Source organism: Saimiri boliviensis, chromosome 1, assembly GCF_048565385.1.
Source record: "Saimiri boliviensis isolate mSaiBol1 chromosome 1, mSaiBol1.pri, whole genome shotgun sequence".
Taxonomy (NCBI): domain Eukaryota; kingdom Metazoa; phylum Chordata; class Mammalia; order Primates; family Cebidae; genus Saimiri; species Saimiri boliviensis.
Genome location: NC_133449.1, coordinates 4,533,000 through 4,553,498, shown reverse-complemented (window position 1 = coordinate 4,553,498; position 20,499 = coordinate 4,533,000). Strand labels below are relative to the sequence as shown.

At 39.4% G+C, this 20,499-nt stretch overlaps 1 pseudogene; it reads right to left on the bottom strand.

Annotated features, from left to right (window-relative positions):
* Nucleotides 1–16,956: 16,956 nt before the first annotated feature.
* LOC120362169 (U6 spliceosomal RNA) lies at nt 16,957–17,048 on the bottom strand (annotated as a pseudogene).
* Between the last annotated feature and the right edge of the window lie 3,451 nt (nt 17,049–20,499).

The following is a 20,499-nucleotide window of genomic DNA, read 5'->3' as shown; positions in this document are numbered from 1 at the left end:
AATTACTCCTTCTTGGATGATTTAGAACTCTGTGTAGAGAGCAGGCTTCCCTTCTCTCTCCTGTGCTTCAGCAGCTCAAGTCTCAAATTCACCTCTGTGCTCTCTGCTTGGTGCCTCTCCCTACTTCTGCCTTCGGCTTCCTCATACTTTTCTCTCTGCGACTGAAGGAACTTCTGTGCCTTTTTCATGAGAACCAGCGTGCAGAATTCCTGAGAACACCCCAGAAAGAAAGTAGTCAACACAGCCACAGACACTAGTTTAGTCATGCGTGGAAGAAAAATGAGTCAGGCCAGTCTTAAATTAGTTCCTGCTTTGTCACGTCACAGGAGAGGTCACCGGGCAGCATAAATGTCTAGCCTCATCAGAGAAAATGAAAAGAACAGATGAGACTGTTTGAAAGACTTGAAAGACTTAGAAACACATCAATACCTGTGGGAAATATTTTGATAAGAGGTGTTTCTGAAGCTGACTGATTTAAGAAGAAAAATATCTTGAAGAACAACTCTGAGTTGAGATGAATATTTTATAGAAAAATCTCCTTGTAAACTGACATATATATATATATATATATATATATATATATATATATATAGTTGTTTTTACAAAATTAGTTCATGTTAGCCTTCTTCAGAGAGATTTTTAGTTCTTAGAGAAAATTCTTCTCAAGTTTAACTATTGTATTGATGACCTTGAGTGAGCTTAATTTAATGATTGAATTTTTTAAACCTTTTCAAATCTATTCACTAAACTTATTATGTGATTACACTGAAAAATGAGCAAAAAATACTGTGATATAATGCCTAAGTGGAACAATCAGAAAAAGGAAAATAAAACTTATTTCTGAATAACAACTTGAATGTTTCAGTGGTATGTTATTTATTTCTAGTTATTATTTTTAAAATTTTAGTTTGTTTTCTATTTTTAAAATTTTAGTTTGTTTTCTACTACTTTAAATTTAGTCAAGAAATTTGAAAGGACCAATTATCAAGATAAAAATCAGCTGCTCCTTACCTGTAAATAAAGGTGATGAATAATTTCAAAAACATTTCAGATGTTTCTGGTGAACATTTTCTGTTAGGCACCACACAATAAAATGGGCATTGAACAAATGCCTACCAAGAATTAAAAATATCTAGTAAACTAGTGATACCCAAGAGATTTGCATGTGATAACACGTGAGATTGAGATTGCTCTCAGAAAGAAGTCAGAGCCTCCGGAAAGTCTGTCTTTACATGGACACATGTTGGTCAAGAGGAACTCCTACAACTTTCACCTCTGAGAATCAACAAAAGAAGAATCTAGGATGACCTTACAGCTATAGAAACTCCTTACAACATTGTGGATTGCAAAGGATATGAGGTTTGGTGGGCAAACATCTCCTGCTTACTACTTTAATATTATGACCTACTGAGTGAGTTTTCAGTAAATCACTAAATTTCAGTAAATCAGTAAATGCCCTGATACCTCACCAGCAAAATTAGGATAGTACCCTCTTGTTATTCTTGAGTTTTCCAAAATTTTGAGTACAAGATAGATTTCATTAGTGGAAGTTCCTATTGCTATTATTAAATTTTCATAATACATTCCACATAAATAATGCATCACTTAGGTTACTGAGGTATCCCGACTCTACTCTGTTTATTTCTCCAATGACAGGACAGATACTTGAAAGCAAAGGCCCAATCTATCTTCCATTCCATTCCCCACAGTACCCTGTATAGTAAGTTGACATACATTTAAGTAGGTGAAAGTGTTTCACAGTGTCAAGTTCTGTACAAATGTCGCCTAGAAAATCTTAGAAACTATTTGACTTTAGGAGAAATTGAGCCACCTACTTTGAGAGTACCTGTACCCCAGGCCTTCCAGATCCCAAAAAGTTCTGCAGTGTTTCTTCCCATTTAGATAGCTCACTCAGTGGAAGACATTGGTGTTTCTTCAAAGATCCTTTAATTCTCTTAACCATAAAACACTTTAGGTCCAACTGTGAGTCTTTTTGTCCCTTAAATCTAAGCTTCATCGAAAACTTACCTCACTGAAGAATTTGTCTTCAGGCCCATATGCATCCAATAATCAGAGGTGACATGAACCACTGCCATGTTGCTCTCTTTCGTTCCTTGTTTCTGAGAGCTACTGGTTATTCCTCTGACAAGCCACTTATATTTAATAACATGGGTGAACCGAAGACATAAATGGATTAGAATCTGTGTTCCCCTTTCCAGATTTGGGTAAATACTTAAGTCTCGATTATTACTTTAAAAAGTTAAATAATTTTACAAGCCTGAAATCAGAGTTGCTGTCATGATCAACTGATGACTGAGCGCCTAGATTTATTATCAAATAAACATTCCGAGTGTTTGCCCTGAAGCACACTGGCCCCATGGGGTTGGGGGGACTGTGAGGAGCAGTTCTCCTTTGCGTCACCACATAGTATCTTCCAAAAAAAAAACAACAACACTTTGAATGTGACCCCAAATCCCTTAGGATTATCACCGAGTGGGACCTAGAGTTGCACCAAATCTGATTTTTTGTTGTCTATTAACACTATGTTTTGAAATTTTTCTACAAAAAAAAAAAAAAATAGTAATTAAGGGTATACCTTGACTACAGTATGGAGAATAAAAGGAATATGAGATGCTGTGCCAGGATGGAGGTTTGAATCCTGGCTTCATCATGTATTAGCTGGATAAACCATGGCACTTTGTCTAGTTTTTCTGAATCTGTTTTCATGCTGAAAGTTGAGCATGTGATTATTTTCCTCATTAGCTTTTTGTGGAATAATCATAGCAACAATAAAACAAAATATAAACAAAATTTAAAAATTTAGCACTCTGCTTTTCTCATTGTAATTACCAAATAATTTTTTCTCATTCTGTTAACAGAAAAGTCAGCATTTCCTTTTTATTTCTTCATTTCATTTCTTCATTTGCTTTCCATCTCTGGACAACTTAGATTTTTGTTATATTTTACACAGAACCGAAAAACCTCCTGATAATCAATCAACTGGTCTTGATTTAATTCCTTCAAGTCAGAGAGTGAAAATCTAATTTTTTTTTTCCACTGGATTGTTGTTACATGTGAAGTTAGTTTTCTTGTTATCCTCAGCCTGTTTTTCATCAAGCTAAGGGGTCAGAATTTCCTTAATCAGGTCTTAAAACATATGCTTTAAAATCTCTCACTATTGAAGTTATTTGAATTTACACAGCTTTTGCTGTACTGAACTCCCTCTTACGAGTGTGGGCCTGAATTAATGGTGGTATTCCAACTGGAGGCAAAAGGCACTTTTAATGAGCTACAGCACCCATTCCACTCCCTCCAGCCCAGGTATTTGTGGGCTGGTGAACGATGGAGACACATCAGAGAGGAGGAAAACATCTAATATACTGAAAAAAAAAAAATCCAGTATGAAAAGTGAGATGAGTTCAAATCCCCATCAAGTGAATTTCAGGGCCTCTATTTATTCATAGTAGGGACAGAGAAAATCAGTTTGAAAGAGAAAAAGAGGATGCTGTTAATGGCATTTGTAAATTTGAAATCTCAGTGAATTTTGAGCAAAATAATAACCATCCAAAGAACACTCAGTATATTTAGAAGTTCTGCAACAAGTAAATAACTGAATATGTCTAAGGAATTTTTTTTTTTTTTTTGAGACAGTTTTGCTCCTGTTGTCCAGGCTAGAGTGCAATGGCACAATCACTGCTCACTCACTGCACCTTCTGCCTTCTGGGTTCAAGCGATTCTCCTGCCTCAGTCTCCTGCGTAGCTTGGATTACAGGCATGCACCAACATGCCTGGCTAATTTTATATTTGCAGTAGAGATGGAGTTTCACCATGTTGGCCAGGCTAGTCTCAGGCAACTCCTCACCTCAGGCAATCTGCCTGCCTTGGACTTCAAAAGTGCTGGGATTACAGGCATGAGCTACCACACCCAGCTGTCTAAGTATTTTCTAAGTGATAAAAACACCTAAGTAAAATTTAATAGTTACTAGATCCATAAACAGAAACACACACAAAAAATAAGTAAATGTGTGTGTAAGCATGCATGCAGCCGTTGCTGTGGACTTTGGTGAGGGTACAGACACAGCACCCATGCGTGGTCACACCTGACAGCCAGCGCTGGTGGAGCTGATGGAGAGGCCATCTGCCCCTCACTGTTGCCCTAACCTGGCATGAAGGATTGAACAACTTTGCACTTGGAGCCATTCCAGCCTGTGATTTACATTCGGCTGTTTCCAGTGGCAGGTGCATCTTGGCAAGTTTTTCAAAATATATCAGCTTCATTTTCACATATACACAATGGTATAGTAATATTGATCTAAAAATATCACTGAAAATTATGCACATATCACCTCTTCCATGGGGCCTCCCCTGTTGTAGACAAACCAGGGGAAGCCACCCATAGCTGGTCTTTAAGTGACAAGAGGACATAGCATGTGAACATGGGAACGTGGCATACGAAGGCAGTCACCATCAAAAATCTACCTTATTTTTGCTGTTCAAAGAAATTTCATGTTTCTTTATTTTTTACAAACAACAAAAATTATTAATAGTTGATAATAATCCTTTCAAGCACTTCATACACAAGGCGCTGCTCTGAATGCTGAGGATTCTGAGGCAAGCAAGACAGAGCTCCAGAGGGAGACGGGTAACAGACAGACAGACGCACAGGAGGTGATTTTATCCTGATGAACCCAGTGAAGAAATGCAAGCTGGAGGCGATCCTTTAAGAGATCAGAAGAAAGGAGGTGATACTTGAGATGAGACCCGTCTGGCAGCAAGAGTACCGCCATTGCAAACACTGGAGTTGGAGGCATGGCTGTGAAATACGCTCCACGGGCTCGCAGGCCACTGTGAGAAACAGCCAGGCTGAGAATGATGCTAATAGTCACAGGGCCCTGTAAATGTGAATGAAGTGACTCTTGCTTAGAATGAACCCACGGGGACTGGCCATGGAGGAGGGAGCATATGTTCACAACTCATGAAAGTGCTGTGTGTGAAACAAGAACATACAACTAACTGAACCCGGGATAAAAGACCACGTCGTGTTTGTTAAGAGCCAGACACTGATGCAGTGAAAAGGAAGGAAAGACAGTTTACCCTGCGACCACGATGGTCAGGGAATTCATTCATAATTAGCTTGTTCCTTCTTCTCATCTTTAGAATGTGGATACTAATACATGACTCTCAATGTTATTTTATTGTGGACATTTACTAAGAAAATATTTATAACATATTGTCCAATTTTAGATTTGTACATCATATTTAGATATACACCTGTGTGCACATATATGTATGAGCCTGCATGCTTAGACACATGTATACATAATATATACATATGTAAAATATCATATATCTTTTCATTGATGTGGCATAGTATGTAAACATGATTTCATATAGCAGGCCTGGAAATATGATGAGAAGGATGTTTTATTAAAAGTAAAGTTAGGTAGCTCAGTTTCATGAATCCAAACTGGAGCATGTTATCTTAAACATTTTGCTAGTTTACATGATACTTTACAATAGTTTACCTGCTACATTACAGATTATCCTTACAGATGATCCCTGCTACCTCGGGACATCGGATAACGGAGTTTCCTTCTTATGTGACTGATAAACACCAACAATTCTTTAATGATCCTTTGTGATTAATATAGTTTATATGATAATCCAGACCTATCATTTTACTTTTTATTTTTATTTTTTGAACATTAGTAAACATTTGTGATGTAAGTGGAAAAAAATTGTCTATGAAAAATAACCATGCCTTCAAATTATATAAAAATACTGTTAAACTTTCTGATTTTCCAGGCGATTTTAGCACAGATAGATTCAACATTAAACCCACACTAAGATAAAATGGACAGAATTATTTTGAAGACATAATTATGGTTTTTGCTGCAGGGATAATTATTTTGAATGGTAACCAAATTTGTGGGAATGCATAAAAAAAAAAGCATGAGTACATGACCAGACCCTTTAATACTTAGAAGATGGCAATTTCTGTGTAACAAACCACACTCATTGTGCCCTTGAAACTGCTTCATTGCAGACGAAAAGTGGATGAAGAGATTTTATATGTACATTCTAGTTTCAGATCATTACTGGGTGAATACATGAGGTTTTCTTGAGCACTTCAGGTCATTTTAACCTGAAAACACATCACCATGAACTGTAAAGAATTCTACAAAAAGGACTTCAGTCCAAGCTGGCGGCATGGCAACATGATTACATCATTGATCTAGCTGAATGACTGCAGGCCATTAAGAAAGAAACTCGTTCCTCTTGAACAAAATTAGCAAAACTCTTTAATTACTGATTAAAGATATAAGCAAGTGACAGGGGTTAAATTTTAGCCTTGGGCTTCTTAATTTCCTTTTCTTGTAATTGAGAGCGTTCTATTAACAGATTTTTATTTTAAATGTTTTTTAGTCAAAGGCAAAAAAAATGTTATTTAGCTTTTATAATCACACTATGTGCATGTATAAACATGCATATGTACAAAAACATGCACATATATATATATATATTATACAGAGAGAGACAGAGAACATACATATAAAACATGTAAATCAAAGAGAGCTTTAAAGGAAATACAATAAAATAAAAACAGCAGTTTTCTTTAGAGACTGAGATTATAAGTGATTTTCTTATTCTTTGTATAATTTGTATTGTCCTTTTACCTTAGTGAAGATACTTTACTTTTGTTATTTAAAATATGTAAATCCTATTATAATTTTTTTTTCTACAAACATATTCAGATTTTCCTTAGGTGCAGGGATTCTTCAGTGCTGACACTTCTAAAAGAGCATAAATGACGTAACCCTTTCCTTGCTGTTGACATGCGCCACATCCTATTAGTGGTTAAAAATGCATCATTTCATACAGGTGGCTCACGCCTATAATCCCAGCACTTTGGGAGGCCGAGGTGGGTGGATCACAAGGTCAAGAGATCAAGACCATCCTGGTCAACAAGGTGAAACCTCATCTTCACTAAAAATACAAAAAATTAGCTGGGCATGGTGGCTTGCACTTGTAGTCCCATCTACTTGGGAGGCTGAGGTAGGAGAATTGCTTGAACCCAGTGTAAAGTTTAGTCTCTGTAGGTTCATTGATGAGTTAAAAGTGAGGAAACTGAGGCCAGCACAAGAAAATTAGATGCCAATTCCAATTTATTTAGCTCCTGGGCGAGGTTCTGTGGTCCCGGGGAGAGGGGCCGGGGAAGTCGCACTGCTTCCTCTCAGGAGTGGGGTTTTACAGGGAGGGAAGGCATTTGATCGGATTTGGGGAGACAGGATATGGATGAGGTGAGCTGCTATTGGTAGGGAGGTGGGACTTCCGGTGAGCCGGCTAAGTGCTGAGTGCAGAGGGGATTTCCAAGGGTGGGGTTAGGTGCCGAGTGCAGAGGGGATTTCCAAGGCGGAGCTAGATGATTGGCATCCTAGTGCAGAGGGGATTTCCACGTGGGGAGGGAGATGGATGTGTCCGAACTCCTGGCAAAGCAATCAGCCTTACATTCCGAACTTTTTGATGATATATAGGACGCCTCTTCTTTCTGGCTACTTCCTGCTGAATAGGGGTGAAGTGGGGGAAGGAGTCAGTTGGCTGGTGCCTCGATTGGGAGTCGGATATAGGGGTGAAGCATCATCTGGTTAACAGCCACCCTGGAAATTTCTCTTACGCGGGCCTGTAAAAACTTGAGAAAAAAAGGGGCTAGTATTAGTAGAAGACACACAATAATAACGGGGGTAATAACGGGAGTCAGCCAGGTAAGCATGGGGGATTGCCACCTGTTGAGAGACGTGGCTTGTGTGCTCTGCTTCCTGCGGATGTTCTCTTGGAGGCGATAGAGAGTGCTGACATTTTCTTCCACAAGGCCTGTTTCATTAATGTAATAGCAGCACTGCTCCTGGAGAAACAGACAGGTACCTCCTTTTTCTGCAAAAAGGAATTAAGACTGGGTGAAGGGGAATAGTAAAGAATGTATCCTTAAGGTCAAGAACTGTAAAACGAGAGGTAGTGGAGGGAATGTTGGATAATAGAGTGTATGCGTTGGGGACCACCGGGTGGATGGGCACTACTGCCTCATTGATGAGGCGCAGGTCCTGGACTAGGTGGTAGTCGCCGGTCGGCTTTCAGACTGGTAAGATAGGAGTATTACAAGGGGAACTGGTGGGGATAAGGAGTCCCTGGGCCACAAGTCGGGTGGTGATAGGCTTTAGGCCCTGGAGGTGGGTTTTTGAGATGGGAAACTGAGGATGTGATGGAAAGTGGTTAGAGTTCTTCAGGAGTATTTTAACTGGTGTGTGGTGTCTGGTCACCACAGGCTTGGAGGTATCCCATACTGAGGGATTAACTTCATTAGGAGGGACAGGGGGCTTAGGCAAGGGGTTAAGGCAGGGCGTGTTATTGGTAAGGAGTAGCAGTAGGAGGTGGGCAGAGGATGAGCTTGAATATGGGGGGCCAGTGAATTGGAGGGTAGCACCTACAGTCTGGAGAATATCTCATCCTAAAAGGGGGACTGGGCATGAGGGTATGATTAGAAAGGAATGGGAGAAAGGGTGCCCCTCAAGGACACAGGCTAAGGGACCAGTTTGGTTAGGAGAGGACAGCTTTCTGTCAATCCCCATGACTGAAACCTGGGAAGGTATGCTAGGTCCTGAGTAGGAAGACAGTACAGAATAGGGAGCCCCCCGTGCCCATTAAAAAGGAAATGGACTTACCCGCTACATGCAGCGTTACCCTGGGCTCGGCGAGGGTGATGGGGGTCCTCGAGTCCAGGCTGCATCAGTCGTCCAGAAGGCCGAGAAGTTCAAGGGAAGGGACTGCTTCCTGCGGACCAGCCTGCTCTCCACATAGAGGTGTTGGGGGTGAGCCTGCAGCCTGGGATGGGCAGTCAACCTTCCAGTGTCCAGTCTGTTTGCAGCTTGGGCAGGGCCCAGGAGGTGGACAAGGACAGGGGCACTGCCATGCCCAGTGTCCCTCCTGGCCACATCTGAAACAGGGCCCAGGCGGGGCCTTTGACGAGTTTTGGGAGGGTTTCGATGGACCCCCTCTACCAGATGTTTGGTGAACTGCCGGCCTCAGGGCTGCACAAGAGCTCGGGTTTGGAAGCCTACCTTTTGCTGTAAACAGACCTGGCGGGTGGCCTCAGCCTGTTCCTCTTGGCCATTGAAAACTTTAACTGCCATGTTCACCAGGTCCCGTATGGGAGTTTGGGGGCCCTCCTCAACTTTTTTAAGTTTCCTCCTCATATCAGCTGCTGACTGGGAGATGAAGTGGGTGGCTAGGACTGTAGCCCCTGCTAAGGAGGCTGGATCTAGCTGGGTATGGAGGATCATAGCATTAGTTAATCCGTCTAGGAAGGCAGCTGGATTTTCATCAGGACCCTGAGTTATTTCCCTTAACTTGTCATAATTAACTACCTTCTGAGCTGCGCTTTGCATGCCTGCTAGGAGGCACTGTAACATTTGTGCTCGGTGGCGGCGGCCGTCTTGACCGGTTTGATAGTCCTAATTAGGATCAGCCTCGGGTACTGCCACCGCGCCTACTGGCATTTGATTGTTTCTGAGATGTACCTGGTCAGCGTGAGCTCGGGCCGCTGTATTCGAATGCGGTCACGCTCATGGGAGTAAGAGTGGAAGACAGGATCAAATAGGTGTCATGCCAGGTTAGGTCATATGCCTGGGTGAGGTAACAAAATTCTTTGGTATAAGCAGTAGGATTGGTAGAGAATGACCCTACGCATTTTTCAATGGCTGACAAATCAGAGAGAGAAGGGAATGTGCACCCGGACAACGCCTTCTGCTCCGGCTACCTCACGCAAAGAGCAGAGGAGTGGGGGTTCATGAGAACAGGTACAAGCACTGACAGGTGAAGTTATATTAGGGCTTTGGAGAGGAGAAGGAGCAGAGGGAGGAGGGAGTTGAGGCCTCGCATACGGAGGGGGGTTGTTAAAGTGGGCGGGGCAGGACAGGTCTTCTGGGTCTTTGGAGAGTGCAGAGCCGGGCAGGGCTGAGGGCAAAGGCGGGGTTTTGGCTAACAGAACAAGAGAAGCAGAGGGTGGGCTTGGAGCGAAGGTACCAGAAAGCCTGCATGTAGGGGACCTCTGACGATTTACCATTCTTTTGGCAAAAGTTGTCTAGGTCTGTCAGGACCTTAAAGTTGAGCGTACCCTCTGGAGGCCACTTAGACTGCTTGTCTAGAGGATATTGTGGCCAGGCCACGGTGGAGAGGAAAAGCAGCCTTTTCTTTTTAATGGAAAGACCTAGTTTGTGTAAATTTTGGACTAAGCATCCTAATGGCGATTTAGGGTCTGGGCGGGACTTCTGATTGCCCATGGTTCACTTTTGTGCGGTAGTTAGGGGTTAGAAACGAATATGGGAAGGTCTTATACCCAACACAGGCAGAAGTACTCCTTTCCCCAGGGGAGGGGAGGTTGAGAGAGCTTACAGGCTGTAACAATGTAATGATTGTAACAAGGAAGAAAGAGAGAGAGAGAGACCTCAGTAGAAGAGGAGGAAGAAGAAAGAAAAAAGAGTTACTTAATTAACGAGAGCTTATATGCCAAAAGGGCTGATCTGAGAATTTGGACAGACGTTTTAGTACCGTAAGCTGGAGATTTGGTCCTGCGGTTAGGCAGGGCTTGGGTGTACAAACAGGGCTTCTGAATACCCAAACCTCGGCCGCTGCTGCGGAGATGTTCAGAAGGCGTCCAGGACTGCCCTACCGAACACCGGAGAGGGTTCAGGAAGATGGGGACGTCTCCCTCAAATTCCTGACCCCCGGAATCCCCTCACGGGGAGAAGACAAGAGAGTAAGGATGTCTCCTCTACGCTCAGGTCCTCGAGACGAGGCCGGGGCCCCGGGCCCAGGCGAGAAACAAGAAGGAATTTCTGACGCGGCTTCGGTTACGAGCAGGGAGTCCACGAGAATACGGGAGGGTTTAGGAAGGTGGGGACGTCTCCCTCAAATTCCTGACCCCTAAAATCCCCTCATGGGGAGAAGACAAGAGAGTAGGGACGTCTCCTCTATGCTCAGGTCCTCGAGATGAGACCAGGGCCCCGGGGCCCATGGCGAGAAACGAGAAGGAGACCCTGATGCAGTCGCGATAGCAAGCAGGGAGTCCAGGAGGCAGGCAGCGGGCGAGGTCGTGGGTAACAGAAGTCTTGCCTTGTGATGGAGCAGTTCCCTGGTCCAGCTTCGGGTGGAGGAGTCAGTCTCCCCCAGGAGGGGTCGTACAACTCCCTCCCGGGTTTCGGCACCACTTGTAAAGTTTATGCTCTGTAGGTTCATTGCAGAGTTAAAAGCGAGGAAACTGAGGCCAGCACAAGAAAATTAGACGCCAATTCCAATTTATTTAGCTCCCGGGGGGGGGGGGGGGGGGGGTTCTCTGGTCCCGGGTGGGGGGGTTCTCTGGGCCCGGGGAGAGGGATCAGGGAGGTCACACTGCTTCCATGCAGGAGTGGGGTTTTATAGGGAGTGAAGGAGTTCGATTGGATTTGGAGAAACAGGATGTGGACGGGGTGAGCTGCTATGGGTAGGTAGGTGGGACTTCCGGTGAGCGGGCTAAGTGCTGAGTGCAGAGGGGATTTCCAAGGCGGAGCTAGATGATTGGCATCCTAGTGCAGAGGGGATTTCCACGTGGGGAGGGAGATGGACGTGTCCGAACTCCCAATGAGGCAACCAGCCTTACACCCAGGAGGTGAAGGTTTCGGTGAGCGGAGATCGCGCCACTGCACTTCAGCCTGGATAACAAGAGCGAAACTCTGTCCAAAAAAAAAAAAAAAAAAAAAAAAAGCATCATTTCTTGGAATTCAGTGTTTAGGCACATAATGTTTCCTAAGAATTAATAATTCTGTATCTTGCTTAAATTACTAGTAAATGTCCACTTTTCACCTCTCCACATCATTACGTTTAAACTTAAGTAAAATATTCAGCTCCTAATAGGCATGCGATAATTCACCCTGTGTTATACTAAATAATGTTTCTTTCATTGTTTAATTGTATGGGCTTTGGAAGCATGCTTAAGAGTAATAACCACTTTCCTAAGTGTAGAGAAAGTGGTTCATGTGGGAATCGCCTAAAGGCAGACACCAGTTAGAATATAGTTAACACTTCATTTTTTTTTTTTTTTAACTTGGTCGTGACACATCTGTTTCTCTTGAGCTGGTATGGAACCCATGGATCACTGGGCATCTTTTCTGTCTACGACTTGTTTCCCTGGATGTACTGCAATCTTCTTGGGAGAAAGGACCATAGTCCCTGCTCCTGGGCTTTCTGTCCCCAACGCAGGGCCCAGTGTTTCTCTCGCTCTCCTAGGAGAAGCTCAAAGAATGCTCTTGTAAGTATCTCTCAGTATAGTATAATCCATTCTGGAACCAAAATGTTTGACTAATTATTTCATTTTTGTACTTAGATTTTTTGGGGTCCCCCTGTGTGGCAGGCTAAGATTGTCCTCCATAGAAAGGTAGTTCACCCTTGTCTGGGGTCTGGGAATTTAGCTGGTGACCACATGCCAAGCTCTTATAAAATCTTCCCTGAATTTAAGCGTGGCTCACTGTGCCTGAACAGTGCACCCAGCACAGGCTGTGCTGAGCTCCTGCTTTCTCTCTGGAGGTCTCAAGTATGGGTATGATCTGGACAATGGACGCCTATGTGACCAGCCCCTGGTGAAGACCCTGGGTTCTAAGTCTTCAATGTGCTTCTCTGGAAGGCAGCACTTCCAATGTGTTGTCAGGACACATTGCTGGGGAAATTAAGTGTGTCCTCTGCAACCTCACTGGAGGAGAATGCTGCTTGAAAACTTGCATCTAATTTTCTTCCAAATTCTTTCCTTTCTCTGACTTTGTGTTTTATCCTTTAACTGTAAGAAATGTTAGCTATGAGTACAACTCTATTTTGAGTCCTTGAAGTCATTCAGCAAATGCTGAACCTTGGGAATCCCTGAAATCCCCCTGACATAGTAATGTCGGTACAGAGTTATAAAGGATGTTTTAGGCGACTTGTAACATACTTCATCTACATAGAAGTGTCTATGAAAGAGCACGTGTGGTGAATGGGTTAATAGGAGTGTTTAGAAGAAATCCAGCATTGGAAATGGACCAGATTACCCTCCCCCAAAGTCAGTATATTATCCCATCTTCTCTCCCAAAATGCGTAAGTGAAGAACAGCCTTTCACATATAAACTATCATTTCAACTTCTTACCCTCTAAAGCCTTATAGGTTTTTAATATGATGTATATGAGGAATATGTGTAATGTACATGGGTTAGGAAGCATCAAATAATGAACACTAGGAATCTACCCTTTCACACGAGATGTCTGCCTTATCCCTCTACTGAATCTATTTGAGCATTTTGTTCTCACCCTGTTGATCCTCTAGCCTCCTCCTCCAAGATAATAATTATTCTAAACTTTGTGTCTGTTATTCGTTTGCTATTTTTTTTTTTTTTTTGAGAGAGTCTCTGTCACCCAGACTGAAGTGCAGTGGTGAGATCTCAGCTTACTGCAAACTCTGCCTGCTGGGTTCAAAAGATTCTCCTGCCTCAGCCTTCCAGGTAGCTGGGATTACAGGTGCCCACCACCACACCCAGTTAATTTTTGTATTTTTAGTAGAGATAAGGTTTCACCATATTGGCCAGGTTGGTCTTGAACTCCTGACCTCAGATGAGCTCCTGACCTCGGCTTCTCAAAGTGCTAGGATTACAGGCATGAGCCACTGCGTCCAGCCTTCATTGGCTTTTAAAAATAGATTCAATAACATATGATATATCTTTATTTCTTAATTTTAATTTTTTTAACATAAACAAAATGGTATCTTAGTATACATAGTTATAAAGAACTTGTTATTTTCACCAACTAGTTTTCAATCGCCATAGATGCTATTGCATGTACCCGTAGTGCACTCATTTTCATTGCTGTATAATACACCTTTTTGTATTTATATTTCCTTTCTTCCATTATGAACATTTAGGTTCCAATTTTTATTACTAAGAAAAATGCAGTTATGAACAAGTTTTTGAATGTCTCTAGCTGCACATTTGTGACATTTTCCCTAGGGTACATGCCTGGGAAGATACTTGTTGAGTCAGGTTTTCAGTGAATGCTGAAGTTGTTGTGTCAAATAATTTCCTTAAATTTCTCGGAGAACTCTATACAATGACATTATTTAAGAGCTTGGTCTCTCCTCTCTACCACTTGGTATTATCATACCTCTTAATTTATTTTCAATTTAGCCTCTATAGAATGGCAAATTATTGTGGTTAAAATGTGAATTGTTTTCCTACTGAGGATGAGATTAGTGTGTATGTCATCAGTGTTTCCTAGTCGGTGAAATCATTTTTTACATCATTTGTCCAGTTTCCATTCAGCTATTTGTTACTGTTTGTTTAGAGTTCTTTTGTTAACATGTATTGTTGTATCTTCTAGTGTGCTTTTTATGGTTTTTTGTTTTTGTTTTTTGTTTTTTTGTCTTTTTCTTTCTTTTTGAGACAGTCTCAATCTGTAGCCCAGGCTGAAGTGCAGTGATGCCATCTCAGTTCACTGCAGCCTCCACCTCCCTGGCTCAAGCAATTTTCCTGCCTCAGCCTCCTAAGTAGCTGGGACTACATGTGCACATCACCATGACTGGCTATTTTTTGTAATTTTTTTTTGTAGAGACAAGGTTTCTCCATGTTTCCCAGACTGGTCTCAAACTGCAGGGCTCAAGTGATCCAACTGCCTTGGCTTCTCAAAGTACTGGGATTGTAGGTGCAAGCCACCAAGCCAAGCCTTATGTTTGGATTTTTCATAGTGTCTTGACTCACAAGTTTTTCCCTTGGATCTTCAGTTGATTTCTTGTAAGAATTGTAGATTTTGTTATATTCTGTTGGTCATAAGAGCGTTTCCTAATATGTTTCCCTAAATCTATTATAACAGCTTTCTTGAGGTGTGATTGCTGTAAAAGAAGATAAGCATATTTAAAATGCACAATCTGACAAGTTTCAACTCATATTTGAATACAAGAAACCATCATCAAAATCAAGAGCAGATTCCTCACCCCCAATACTTTCTATTCCCTTCTTCTCCTCCTCCTCCCACCTCGTTGTCCACAACCAAGGATCTGCACTGTGTCACTGTAGATTAGCTGGCATCCTGTAAAATTTTATACAAATGTAATAATAATGTTTACACATTTTTGGCCATTTTCATTCTGCATAGTTATTAGAGATTCGTTTATCTTGTTTCATGTACCTATACTGTTCATTCATTTTTACTGCTGAGTAATATTTTATTGGATGGATATTTAAAAATGTGTTGGTTAGTTCAACTTTTGGTGATTGTGTTACTTCCAGTTTTTAACTATTTCAAATAAACCTGCTTTGAACATTCATGTACCACACTTGCATGATCATGCATTTAAATTTCCATTGGGTAGCTGTCTAGGCATAGAATGGCTGGACCATCTGCAGGTACATGTTTAACACTTTAAAAAACAGAAAAACTGATTTTCAAATTCCATTGGACTATTTTACATTTTCACCAGCTGGTATTTGAGTGTTCTAATGTGTTCATATCCTTGCCAACACTTTTTATGGTGAATCTTTTTAAATTACTTAAATTTAATACATTAACTATTGTGCTATAATAAATTGTTATTACTTATAAGTTAACATTTTAAGTTTTATCCCATTAATGATCCATAGTGTTGAACAGTTTTTCAAGTACCCATTTGCCATTCTTATATTTTTTTGGTGAAATGTCTGCTTAAATAATGTTTTGCCCAAGTTTTAAAAGTTGGATTAACTGACTTGTCAGAGTTTTTAAGATAGCATAGATACTAGTTTTTTGTTTGATATAATTTACGATGATTTGTTTCTCATAGTATTTGGCTTGTTTTCGTTTTTGTAAGTGTGTTTCAAAGAGCAAAATTTGTTGTTTTAGTGTTTCAATTTTGAAAAGTTTAATTCTTTAATTTGTTATTTATGGATTGTATTTTTAATTTGAAATCTAAGAAATATTTGCCTCACCTAAGGTCACAGTAACTTTCTCCTATGCTTTCTTTCTTTCTTTTTCTTTTCTTTCTTTCTTTCTTTTTTCTTTTTTTTTTTTTTGCTGTTGTTTGTAGATTTTTAAATTTATAGGATTTTATAATAGGTTTTATATGATTTCCTAAGTTTTAAATGTAAATCTCTCTCTCTCTCTCTCTTTTTTTTTTTTTTTTTTTTTTTTTTTTTGTATTTTTAGTAAAGACAGGGTTTTACCACACTGGTTGGGCTGGTCTCCGGCTCCTGACCCCAAGTGATCCATCCACCTGTTCCTCCCAAAGAGCTGGGATTACAGGCATAAGCCACCACACCTGGCCAATATATCATCAATTTTAAGTTTATTTTTTTATAAAATGCAAGTTATGGTTTGAAGCTCTCCTTTTCTTTTGCTTTGTTTTATTGTATACATATCTCCAGTTGTAACAAGAACACAAAGGAAAAAGTCCAGGATTTTTCCATTAAATTACTTTTGCACATTTTTGGCAATTTCAGATGGTAATACATAGGTAGGTCTTTTTTGTGGAGTCTTCTATTCCATGTATTTATAACTAATACCACAGTGTCTTGAAATCAGAAAGTGTTAGTCATTCATCTGGGTTCTTTTTTTAAAGATGTTTTGGAAGTTTTCGTCCTTTGAACATTCATATGAATTTTCAAAACAAGTACCCAGTTTCTGAGAAAAAAATCATGCTGAGATTTTAATTTCAATGCTTTGAATCATAAGTCAATATGGGGGAAATGTGTATTTTAACAATATTGAGTGTTCTTACCTAAAACAAGGTGTGTGTATGTGCATGCACGTGTGTGTGCGAGTGTGTATGTATTTAGCTTGTTAATTTAATTATTTCAAGTTTTATAATTTTCTTTTACCTTTTTAGTATTTTTTAGAAGTGTAATAATGTCACTGCTTTCGTTCCTTATGTAAGTAATTTTTAAAATAATTTTTTACTTTTTAAAAAATTTTGGGCCATGCTAATCTTCTGTGTATCGTTCCAATTTTAGTATATGTGGTACTGAAGAGAGCACATAAGTAATTTGTTTTGTTTTTATCATTCTGAAAGGTTTATCAATTTTATTGATTACTCATAGGATCAGCTTTTGACATTGATTTTCTGATTTTTACTTTACTTTTTTTTTCTTCTTTGCCTGACTTTGGCAGATACTGGAATCACAGACCTAGGAATTTCACCTTTTCTAATGCAATAATCAGCTCTAAATTCCTCTTAATTGCTAGTCCAGCTACACAGCACAAATTGCAATGGTTTGTCTTTTTTTCCTTTTCTTTCAATTCAAAATACTTTTAAATTATTTTTAAATTCATTCTCAAATCCATGTAATAGTTAAGAAACTATTTTTCAGTTTTAAAATGCTTCCGCTTAAAAAACTTTTTAGTTTTAAAATACTAGTTTGTATGTTTATGTAGTTTATCTAGTTTAATTACACTGTGCTCTAAGAACACTTTTTTGTGATTTGAATATTTTTAAATTTATGAAAAATTGTGTTTTTAACCTGCATATATTTAATTTTAGTTGATGTTCCATATGCACTTGAAAATTATGTTTATTATGCTGAAGGTGGGTGGGGTGTTTCATAAATATCAACTAGATCAAATTGGTTATAATACTATCTAAACTTTCCATATCTTTACTGATTTTCTGCCTCTTTGTTCGATGTACTATAGATAAGTATTAAAGTATCTGAGTACTTCTGTGTATTTCTCTAGATCTCACTGTAGTTCTACCAGATTGCTTCTTTATATATTTTAAAGTTTTATTATTACATACAAAACCACCTAACATTGTTTTCCCCTTGTGAATTGGCCCTTTCATTAGAAAATTTCTCATTGATTGAGACCATCCTGGTCATCATGGTGAAACCCCGTCTCTACTAAAAATACAAAAAATTAGCTGGGCATGGTGGCGCGTGCCTGTAATCCCAGCTACTCAGGAGGCTGAGGCAGGAGAATTGCCTGAACCCAGGAGGCGGAGGTTGCGGTGAGCCGAGATCGCGCCATTGCACTCCAGCCTGGGTAACAAGAGCGAAACTCCGTCTCAAAAAAAAAAAAAAAAGAAAAGAAAAGAAAAGAAAATTTCTCATTAAGAAATCGTTTTTATTCCTGGTGATAATCCGTGTTCTAAAATCTACTTTGTCTAATTAATATAGCTACTCCAATTTTTAGTTTTGATAGTGTGCATTTTACTTAACAATTTGTCTTTATACTAAAATTGGATTTTTGTAATCGGCATATGATTAAGACTGTTATCTTAGTTAATCTAAAATTATTCTCCTGTTAATTTCATTGTTACATTTAATGTAACAATAAATGTGATATTTGGCATGTTGAAATTTAATGTACCCTTTTTCGATTTGTTACTATGTGTCCCATGTCTACTTTGTTCTCCTTTCCTCTTCGTTTCATTCCTTAGAATAAATTCAGATTTTTCACAATTCCATTTTATTTAATTTATTGCTTTATTGGATATAACACATTGTTGAGTTATAGCAAGGTTTGATTTAGAATTTACACTATGCGTTTTTAACTTACTACAGTCTACCAGCAGGTGAGAGTATATCATTCCAGGTATACACAGAACTCCTAAATAATTTACTTTCAGTTTTTTTCTTCCTTTTTTTTTGTTCCATTCTTAATTTTATAGTTTACTTTTACAAACCCACCATGTAATTCTATTTTTCTTTTAAATATTTAGTTATTGGTAAAATGATTTAAACAATCTGAAAAAATTAACATCTTTATATATACAAGTGGTTGCATTTCTGGAATTCTTTATGGATAATTTGTTTTCTGTATAAGATAATTTTCTTTTTCTTCTTTTAACATTTCTATATAGTATAGGTTTTCTTTGTATGTGTAAAAGTATTTTGCCTTCACTTTTGAAAGATGTTTTTGCTGAGTGGAGAATTCTAGTGAAAATGGTTTTATCATAAAAGAGTTGTTTTTCAGTACTTTAATAATGTTATGTCACTGTATTTAGACTTAGACTGTTTCAAATAAAAAATATTCTAGGCTGGCCGCAGGGGCTCACACCTGTAATCCGAGCACTTTTGGGAGGTTGAACTCCTGAGACTAGCCTGGCCAACATGGTAAAACCCCGTCTCTACTAAAAGTACAAAAATTAGCCAGGTGTGGAGTGACTGCCTATAATCCCAGCTCCTCAGAAGGCTGAGGCAGGAAAATCACTTGAATCCAGGAGGCGGCTGCAGTGAGCCAAGATTGCGCCATTGCACCCCAGCCTGGGCGATACAATGAGACTCTGTCTCAATTAAAAAAAAAAAAAAAAAAAAAAATATATATATATATATATATATATATATATATATATATACCATCTTTAATTTGTTTTCCGTACATAATTTGTCATTTTCTTCTGGATACTTTTAAGGATTTTTCTATGTCACAAAATCACATTTTTAAACGTCATTATATCCCTATATGTACATTTACATATACATATTTGTTCCTATTATTTGAGGCTTCTTGAATGTATTAAATATATGTGTTTGTAATTGTCATCAAATTTAATTTTAAAAATTATTTTTCTCCAGGTGCAGTGGCTCATACATGTAATTCTAGCATTTTAGGAGGCTGAGGTGGGCAGATCAATTGAACCTACGAGTTTGAGACCAGCCTGGGCAACATGGTAAAACTCCATCTCAACAGCAGCAACAACAAAATTAGCCAGGTGTGGTGGTGTGTGATGGTAATCCCAGCTACTCAGGAGGCTTAGGTGGGAGGACTGCTTGAGCCTGGGAAGTCAAGACTGCAGTAAGCTGTAATTATAGTACTGCACAGCAGCCTGTGCAACAGGAATGAGACCCTGTCTCAAACAGTAAATAAATAAAATTATTTTGCATGACCTCTCTCCCTCTCCTTCACTCTAACTATATGTCTGCTGGACTACATGAAGACGTTCCACATCTCAGTGATGCTCTGTTCCTTTGTTCAGCCCTTTCCCTGTCATTAAATGTGTATAGTTTTTATTATATTTCTAGTTGACTAATGCCTTTTTTTGGCAATGATAAATCAGTTATTGTTTCCATCTAGTGTATTTTCCATCTTTGGCATGAGTTTTCAACTCTAGAATCTAAATATGTGTCTTCCTGTATCTTCCTTGCCTCCACATATGTTCAACTCAACCTCTTGCTTTTTAAACAAATGAGACATATTTACAATAAATCTTTTAGTGTCCATATTTACCAATTTTATCATGTCATTTCTAGTTAATAGTAACTGAGCTTTATTCTCAATTGTTGCATTTTTCTGCTCCTTTGCATGCCTGCTGAGTTGCTATTGATGTCATTTATAACTTTGTGTGTTTTATCTCGTTTTGTGCTAGATATTTTTGCATTTCAATAATTATTCTTAAGCATTGGGATGTGTTTAGGTTACCGGGAGGCATTTGACTCTTTAGGGTCTTTCAACTCGTCCCAACTAGCAAAGTTGGGACTAGAGAAGCAT